Below are 10,384 nucleotides of genomic sequence, written 5' to 3'. Positions count from 1 at the left end.
CACACTGCACAATCATGTGAAAGAAGGCTAGTACTAACCTCTCATGACGCGGAATTCAAACAACTCATAAGAAGAAGATCTGAACCAAATTTTCCAACACGGATAGGAAGTAAGATCTCCTCTTGTGCAGTTCCACTAAGATCAAACAATCAAGCAACATTGTCGGCGTGACATTTGGTTGAACTGCACAAAACACTCCTAAAACAAAAGTGTTTTGTGCAGTGCAACAAAAGGTCACAATAGCAACAAGGTGAAGTAGATAACCCTGTTTACACATAGGTGCAAAGGAAACAATTAGTGGTCAATAATGATGGATGACACAGAAGCCAACAAAAAGAAGCATCTAACTTATCTAAATGGGAAAGAAAGCAAGACAGTAGCATTTCTCAAACGGTGGCATTGATTAATATTGATAGAGAGATTATATTAACAATAAAATTTGTTAAACATGTAATTTGCTTTTAACTGTGGCATTGCATCAATTTTCCAGCGGCAGTATTAGAGGGTGTTTGTTTACAGGGACATTTTGGTGTAGGGACTAAAAAACTCCGTGTTAGTCCCATCTAAACCAAACAGGAGGGACTTTTAGGGACTAAAAGGTGCATTTGGGACTAAAGAAAGAAGACCCCGAGGGAGAGTCTTTTTGAGACTTTTTCAACAGTTTCCCCTGCCCCGCATCGCACCTTGTCTCTATTAGTTCAATACTAGGGGTAACATGGTCTTTTAGCATGTCATTTAATAACCTCTAGTCCATGTTTAGTCCCTGGAACCAAGCAGGTAGGGACTAGGGAGTTTTTAACCAAATAGGGCCTTAGATTAACAACAGCTAAAGAGTTGCACGGGCAGTGGACGCACCAGCACCATGTGCATCTACCGATGTATGAAGGGGTGATGCACAGTCTGTTGCAACAAGGAACAAACAACCAAGGAGAATATTTGTGTTGGTCCTAGTTTGGTTATCTTTAGACACCTTTCCCTATGTGAGCGCAGCAAATCTAGTCCTGCTCAAACTCTATAGCCTTGTCCCCCAAAACAAAAGATCAGTTTGTTACAGATGTGTGTACTGCGTTTTTCATTGTTTTCCCTTTTTGACCAATGTAGGTGCTAGATAGCCTATCTGTACTAGTACTTTCCCCCCTTCCTTTCCTCTTTGAACCACGTCCTAGATTCATGCTGTACAACTTTCCCCCATTCCTTTCCTCTTTGAACCACGTCTTAGATTCATGCTATACAACTTTCCCCACTAATATCCCCCATTGCTTTCATTTTTGAACCACGCCCCAAATTCATGCTATACAACTTTCCCCACTAATTTCCCCCATTCATTTCCTCTTTGAACCACGTCCTAGATTCATGCTATACAACTTTCCCCACTACTTTCTTGTTTGATCCAACACCTAGATTCGAGTGCAGAAGCAGAAAAAGCCCACATGCAGCTAGAGTAATGCATGTGGAATAAGTAAATTATACCTGAAGTTTCTTGGGGTGTGGTTCGATGGGCGACCAGAGGCCGTTCGACACACACTATGTACGGTGGCGAAGAAGAAGGGGTCGGAGGCCCTCTCGCACCGCTGCTGGGTGAAAGAGAACATCTGCGCCGGTAGTGCATTCCCTCCCTCGCCAACGGCGACAACGTTAAGCCTCCTTCCCTTCCCGGCGGATGGATCCTGCCTGCTCTTTGACCAGTAGTGAGGGGAGAGAGAGAGGCCAACGAATTCTTTGTTTAGATGTGGAGAGGGTGAGGGAGTGTGAAGAGAGCAACTACAAGTGCTTAGGCTCCAGCGTGTATATATATATATACTAGAGAGATAGTATGAAGAGTGCAAACACTAGAAAACAAGCGCCGAGGCTACAATGTATACATGATGAGGTGATTATACAGTCAATACGGGATCGTATAGCTCCGTATCCATCCATTTCGACCAGTCAAAGAATCCTCCTGGCACCGCCCCAGATCACTTTTTCTCTCTGTCATGCGGGGCCTACCTGTCATTGGGTGGAAGAAAGAAGTCGAACAAAAACAAAATTATGCTCAAGTGTAGTTTTCGAACCCGAGACCTCAAGTTTGATGAGCGAACAGGTTATCCAGCTACACCACCCTCCTGTTATGTTCAACGAGAGGAAAATAACCTTTTATACACTCATGCATTCGTGTGACAAGCATGCCGTGTTTTTTTTTGCGTGGGAGTCATTGGGATTTAAATCATAATCGTGTGCATGTGGCTTTTGTGGTGAGACTATCTATAGTGGGAGTAACATAGGTGGTAACATCACACATCTTTAGGCAAAATAGATGATGTGGCGAGTAATTAATGAGGAAAGAGAGGCATGTGGTAACATATCTAGTTACTGTAACATCACACATACCAAGACAAAATGAGTCTACAATCTAATAAATGAAGTGTTGCATGATACCACACAATGTTACTCCCCACTATAGAGGTAGTAACATAGACTAGTAACATATGCATGTTACTAGTCTAAGTTACTATCCGTTGTGACTAGTCTAAGGTCTTTTGGGATTTAAAGCAGTGTTTGGTAGTAGACAAATAATGCAGCCTTAGTCACCTTACCTCTCTCCATGTAGTACGTTGGGTCCCACCAGTCAGAGTGTGAAACAAACAAATTAATAAGAAAAATTAAAAGCGCCAGCCCTGTATCTTACCTCACACATCTCACTACTGCTCGTGAACACTTTCCAATTGATCCCTCTATTCGCTCATGTACTATTTTAAGTGAATCCTTATTATAACATGCACACAGTTTGGGGCACTTGTTGAGGGAGTCCTGGATAAGGGGGTATCCGGACAGCCGGACTATATACATCGTTCGGACTATAGAAGCGTCAAGACTCAAGACTTCGGCTCGTGTCTGGATGGGACTCTCCTTTGCATGGAAGACAAGCTTGGCGATCCGGATATTATGTTTCCTTCCTTGTAACCAACTCCATGTAAACCCTAGCTCTCCGGTGTCTATATAAACCGGAGAGGATGATCCTTAGAAGGCCGATCACAATTACAATCATACCATCATAGGCTAGCTCTTAGGGTTTAGCCTCTACGATCTTGTGGTAGATCTACTCTTGTACTACCCATATCTTCAATATTAATCAAGCAGGAAGTAGGGTTTTACCTCCATCGAGAGGGCGCAAACCTGGGTAAACATTGTGTCCCTTGCTTCCTGTTACCATCAGCCTAAGACGCACAGATCGGGACCCCCTACCTGAGATCCGCCGGTTTTGACACCGACATTGGTGCTTTCATTGAGAGTTCCTCTATGTCGTCGCTTCGAGGCTTGATGGCGTCTTCAATCGTCAACAACACTGTCCAGGGTGAAACTCTTCTCCCAGGATAGATCTTAGTGTTCGGCGGCTTCACACTGCGGGCCAATTCGCTTGGCCGGTTGGAGTAGATTGATAGCTTCGCCCCTGGCCACCAGACCAGGTTCGGAAACTTGAACTACATGGAATATATCTACGGAGACTTGATCTTCGACGGATTCGAGCCTGTGCCAGGAATGCCGGACAGACACGACGAGCACGGCCTAGACCCGCTGTTGGATAATGCTCGGGATATCATCCCCAAAGTAGCCCCGGATCTAAATCCGGGGCAGGTTGCGTTGCCTATGGACGGAGGACCGGAACCCGCCCCGCAGGCCGCACACTCATCGGCGGTTGAGCCGAACACAGGTCTCACCTCTGCGGAGGCCTATAACCCTGGGCCCCCGGACTCATATCCGGCTGTTGGTCCTAGTCCGCACACTCTCGAGCCAACCGAGCCAGGTTGGGCTCTGGTAACGGAGTTCACCGCTGTGGACATCTTTCGGCACTCGCCTTTTGGCGACATGCTGAGCTCATTAAAGTCTCTCTCTCTCCCAGGAGGCTCTGGGCCGAACTATGACCGGCTCGAGTGGGAAGCAAGCGACGAAGGAATTCGCAGCCCACCCACCACCCACTTTGTCGCCACGATCGACGATTTAACCGACGTGCTCGACTTCGACTTCGAAGACATCGATGGTATGGACGACGATGCCGAAGACGTACTGGAGCCACCGCTCACAGGGCGGTGGACAGCCACCTCTTCAAATGATATATACATGGTGGACACTCCGAAAGAAACCAATGGCGATGAGGCAGTGGAGGACAACCCCTCGGGAGGAAAAGCAAAACATGGACGTCTCCGACGCCACTCCAAACCCCGCCACATCAATACCGGCCCCGGAGATGATCCGGATAGTGCCGAAGAGGAATACAGTCCTGATCAGCCTAACTTCAAGCAAGCCGAACAGGCCACAGTGGGATACTTGGAAAGGGACAACTATACACCCCCCTCCGAAGACGAGGTAAGCCTCGACAATGACGAATTCGGCGTGCCTGAAGCCCTAGTGGAACAAGTTCGCTTTCAGCGACGACTCATAGCCACGGCAAAGAATCTGCAAAGGAAGTAAGAGCAGCTTAAAGCCGACCAGGATTTGCTAATGGATAGGTGGACCAAGATCCTGGCCACCGAAAAGTACAGACTAGACCATCCTAATAAAGGACGCACGCGGCATACCCGACTACCTCAACCTAAGCAGGAGAACCAAAGGCATACAACTCGACGTCTGCACACCACCACGGTCCAAGAAGGCAAGAAAGATACAGGAAGAAGCAGCCTCAAGCCCCGGCACAACGGTCATAAATGGCAAACCAGGGAAGCTGGTGTCAAGTTCAGCAAATCCCAGTCCAGTCAACGGACAAAGACCAGCTCAAGCCTATTCGGCCCAAGCCACAAACTCGATCAGCCATGCGAAATTCACGGTACTCCCAAAAGAACGGCAAAACATACTAATAGAGAATGCCGGATCTCCAAAGCAAAGCGACCGGGCGTGTGCCGGAAACAATGAGGGGAGGCGTCTAGTCAAAATCCCCCCCCAGAGCACAACAGTACGGCCGATCGCCCCCTAACATACAAACCACAACAATTCAATTGCGTTCCCCCAGACCTAAGAGTCGAGGGGCTCTTTAACATATAAAGCCCCCCTGGGTATGAATGTACAAATAGTGCCTCCTACAAGGTGTCAGGCACAAAGGCCAGGTTCATTGGCCCGCCGCTCTAAGGTTGTTTTCAGATAACCAAATAAGGTTGCGCCATCGGTGTATTCCCCCATACGGTATCACACCGTATGCTAACAGGACGAACCACGTCGACTAGATTCTACGTGGTAAATCATCAGGCCAGCACCGGTGATATACTCACGCGTGCGTGCAGAGCCAAAACCCGCCCTTAGAAGAGGAAATCATACAGCTGCCAGAGCAGCAAGTTGTGCATGCCGGTCAATATTTTGATATGACAGCCAACTATCCGGACACCAGCTAAGGAGTCCACGCTGCTTCCTGGTATAGCGGATGAGGTCACCAGAGTCCAATAAGGAACCCTTAGACCAACCACAGGAGGGCGTTCGGCGGCTCCACACATTTACCTTCACAAACTAACCTCTATGCAGAACAAGTTTGGCGGCGTGTTGTCGGCCAGGACACACAAGGACAGGACCATGTAGGTAAAAGGCAGTTCAGATTCACTTTCAATCCATTCACAGCCCCCTCCAAGTCCGACCATCACAGGTTCCATCAAAAAACCATCTCTTTTTCATAATCATAAATCGCATTCATATGCATAGACATATCATATTACTGCAATGCGTAGACTTAACTAAACATGCACCGGTCATCGTTTATCATCGACGCCTCTTTGCCATAAAAATGGCAGCCACGGTTTGTGGTACGCTCAGTTATGCTAGGGGCTCCACAGTACGGCAATAAAGTCCGACCACCTTCTTGGTCGCTCGGCACCCCAAACTTATAACACTATATGCATCAACTCCGAATCATGTCTTGGGTCATTGGTTGGGTTTGCCTGGCTCCCATGTTTTGGTACCTTACGTTCCGTTCCGTCGGCTAAGGTTGCGCTGGGAGAACTACTGCGATTGTGTCCCGGTTCTGCCGGATGAGGACCTCAGTAGAGAAAGCCGAAAACCGACTGTCATTATGCGGTGAGAGCTGGTCAGCTGTTCGAGAGGTTGCAAAATCCTTAAAGATTTATTCCACATAACGCCACTATAAAATGCAGATTGCAACGGATCAGTCTACCGATCAGGCGCCAATAGAGCCCCTAGTCCGGCCTTCCAGACACTAGGGGCTGCGCCGACCACACTCGAATTCCTATGGCTAAGTGAGAGTAGTAAAGCCCTATAGTCCGATTGGCTGGCTCGTGGCGAGAAACACCTCCTTATAAGGACCCAACCATGGGATAAAGAGTGTTCAGAAATACCCCGAACACCCACGTACTTCTCACGTGGGGGCTGAAGCCGACGACTGGCCAACTCTCAGAATTTACATACAATAAACAGATGCAAAGGAAGAACATATGTTCAAACAAAACAGGCAACATATAATAAAAGTGCCATTATCCCATATTACAAACATTGGCAAAAATGCCCTCAGGGAAATATAATGTCTTTGGTGCACTTATCCGCTGCCAGGCGGGCACCCTTCATTACACCTTCATAATACAGCTCGGACTTGCGATGCTCCTTACCCTCTGGTGGCCCCTCAGTTATCAGCTTCTCTGCATCAAGCTTACCCCAATGCACTTTTGCATCTGCAAGCGCCATTCACGCACCTTCTATACAGACTGATCGCTTGATAGTATCAAGCCGAGGACATGCGCCCACAATCCATTTCACGAGTCCAAAGTAATTGCTTGGAATTAGCTCTGTAGGCCACAGCCAGATAATCAAGTCCTTCATGGCTAGTTCGGCCGCCTGGTGCAGTTCGACCAGCTGCTTCAGCTGATCGGTAAAAGGCACCGGATAGTTCGGCGCCAGATACTACAACCAGAAGTCCCTCCCCGCAGACTCCCTCTCCTCGGTCCGATAAAATTGGGCAGCATCTGATATGCTGCGAGGCAGATCCGCAAATGCCCCTATAAAAACAAGAATTCAGCTTGCTGCTTAGAGTTCTCCGTGCTATAACGCAATAATGGCCATAGATTCAACAGGCGTTACCAGCCGCAACTTTCCGGGCCTCCTGAATGTCCCGTACAACACCCCGGGCTTCTTCCCAAGCATCTTCCGCAGCTTGGAGAGCTTGGGCAAGTTCGGATTCTATCCCTACTAGACTCTGCTCCAAGCTCTCGCTTTTCGTCACAGCATCCTGGAGCTCTCGCTCAGCCGTGACGACCCTGGCCTCGTGTTTTTCACGCAGCGCCTGTTCGGCGGCAGCCCTCTCTTGGGCCTCAGCCGCTGCCTTCTTCAGTGCCTCATATTCAGCACTTGCCCCTAGGGCGCATAACACAAATACTTTTCAATAAGCACACTTATTCACTTGTGACCAATGCAAGACAATGTTTAACATACCTTGTTTCTCTTCTAATTGCTTCTTCACACGGCCAAGTTCTTCTTCGGCCTGTTCCAGGCTCTGCTTTAGTTCATACACTTCTGCATTATAAGCGGCAGTCCTCTCCTCAGCCGCCTGTTTTCAAAGTAAATGGGTATGCATCATTAAACAAAGGTTCCAATTACAATAAAGGGTTTGATCCCCTGCCCGGCTCTCTTTCGCCGAACAGTGTATCAGGGGGTACTCCTCATATCATACTAATTCTTCAAAGGTTCCTTAGAAACCATACCTCAAAGGCCTTTATAAGACCAAGACAGGACTCATTCAGCCCGCTTTGGCAGCCTGAATCTTTCCAACCGCCGCACCCATAAGGGTCCGATGTTCATCGACGACGGACGCGTTCTTTAACGCTGTCAACAGACCGCCCGACAGCTTGGCGTATGCTGAGGTGGCCGACGGAGTAGGCAAACCTCCCTCCATGGAGGATGGCCGCTCGCCCGATCCTGGAGCCTTAGAGGCCTCCAGAACTTTATCCGGCCCTGAATCTCTTTGAGACGACACCTCGATGTCGCGCCCAGACTTCGGAAAAGGAGTCCCCGGAGGCGTCTTGCTCGCCACAGCATTCGAGCTCAACGAATCCTCTGATGAGGATTGTCTGGCAGGAGACCTTGCCGGGCTGTATGAGATGTGGCGACAGTTAAAACTACTATACCCGGACGACCCTGGATACATAGGCGTATTCGGATTCTGGTTACTTACGATTTTCCCAGGGGCTGGGCCTCGGGATCCCACTCCGGGCTGTTATCGGCAGCCAGGGTGGATGCCTCTGGAGGGGAACCTTGCCCTCTCTTGGGCGACTAGGCCTCCAGGGGTGGGGAAGCTGCACGCTTCTTCCCGCCTGCAGAGCGAGGCTCGTCCTCCTCTGCCTCCTCTTCTTCGTCTTCGGAAGAAGGAGCGACGCTGCAGCCTTCGGACCTGGTGTCCAGAGCCTCGCGACAACGGAGGCAACTCTGGGTCTTCTTGACCTGCTTGGAGGCCTCCTTCTTGGGCGCCTTATAAGGTGCAGGGACCAGCATCTTCGTCAGAAGAGGTCCGGCCGGTTCCTCCGGCAGCGGGGCCGGACATTGTATCCGCTCCACCCTTTTTATCCATCCCTAAAGCCACAATGAAGCATGATTAAAACATCCCCCTCATGATATGCCAGCTAAAGCCTGGAGGGACAAGGCGTGGTAATAACTTACCGGGCTTGCAGAATGGGATAATTGATACCCCCGGTCCTCGGAAGAGTCCGGCCATGATTTGCTGGACCTAAAGAGCACCTTCCAGATATCCTCGTGGGAGGAATCATAGAGCTTCCGGAGGGTTTGGTGCTCGGTTGGGTCGAATTCCCATACAGTACAGGCTCGACGCTGGCAAGGGAGAACCAGGTGAACTAGCATCACCTGGACCACATCAACAAGCTTGACGTCCTTGTCGACCATATCCCGAACACGCGTCAGGAGCAGTGACAGCTCATCAGACGAGCACCAGTTCGGGCCCTTCTTGGGCCAAGATGTAAGCCGCAGTGGAGCTCCAGATCTGAACTCAGGAGCTGCCGCCCATTTTTCGCCACGTGGTTCGGTGATATAAAACCACTGCTGCCACTCCTTCACGGAGTCAATAAAAGTGCCCTTCGGCCAAACAACCTTGGGCATCTTGCTCACCATGGCGCCGCCGCACTCGGCGTGTGCGCCACTTACCACTTTGGGCTTCACATTGAAAATCTTCAGCCATAGGCCGAAGTGAGGCGGAATCCGGAGGAAGGCCTCGCACATGACGATGAACGTCGAGATATTGAGAAAAGAGTTGGGGGAAAGATCATGAAAGTCAATCCTGTAATAATACTTGACTCCTCGAACAAATGGGTGGAGGGGAAACCCGAGCCCGCAGACAAAATGGGGGAGGAACACGACTCTCTCGTGGGGCTCCGGAGTAGGGACAACCTGTCCCGCCGGTGGGAGACGGTGTCCAATCTTCTTGGCCAGATACCCGGCTTCTCGGAGCCTCTTGATATCCTTCTCCCGGATGGTAGAGGCCATCCATTTGCCTCCTGCTCCGGATCCGGACATCTTAGAAAAACCTCTCTTCGATGGAGAAGAAGAGCGCTTGGGCGTTGGGGCTCGAGCGGAAGGGAATGAGTCAGCGGAAGGAGAAGGCGTGGGTAAGAGAGGAAGATGCCCTATCTATTTATAAGAGAAGGTAGGAGCTTTTTTTGCGCCTCCCCACTTGCCTAGTGGAACCCGCTCGTCGCCCACTCGCCGCGATTAGCGGTACGCTTGGGTTACCCATACCTGTACTGATGAGAATCCCGTAATGAAGGGACATGATCTTCGCTTCAACAAGACGTGCTAAGGAAACCGCCTCGCAGTATACGCTGTGGCTGGTTTTGAAAAATGGTTCGAATAATGACCTGACTCTAATGGCATGTCACGTCGTCTAAAAATTGTCAGCTGAAGTATCATTCTCTCTACGGTGGTATGTGAAGATCATTTTGCAGATCCGGACATGACCTGTGTGTTCGATAATAACCTTGGAGTATTCGGAGGAGGAACCCACCTTGCAATGCCGAAGACAAGACTGCGCGCCGGACTCATCGTCATTGAAGCCTGGTTCAGGGGCTACTGAGGGAGTCCTGGATAAGGGGGTATCCGGACAGCCGGACTATATACATCGTCCGGACTATAGAAGCGTCAAGACTCAAGACTTCAGCTAGTGTCCGGATGGGACTCTCCTTTGCGTGGAAGACAAGCTTGGCGATCCGGATATTATGGTTCCTTCCTTGTAACCGACTCCATGTAAACCCTAGCTCTCTGGTGTCTATATAAACCGGAGAGGATGGTCCTTAGAAGGCCGATCACAATTACAATCATACCATCATAGGCTAGCTCTTAGGATTTAGCCTCTACGATCTCGTGGTAGATCTACTCTTGTACTACCCATATCTTCAATATTAATCAAGCAGGAAGTAGG

This window comes from Triticum aestivum, chromosome 2B (genome assembly GCF_018294505.1).
Source record: "Triticum aestivum cultivar Chinese Spring chromosome 2B, IWGSC CS RefSeq v2.1, whole genome shotgun sequence".
Classification (NCBI taxonomy): Eukaryota; Viridiplantae; Streptophyta; class Magnoliopsida; order Poales; family Poaceae; genus Triticum; species Triticum aestivum.
The sequence above is the reverse complement of the archived record's forward strand: the minus strand, read 5'-3'. Positions refer to the sequence as shown.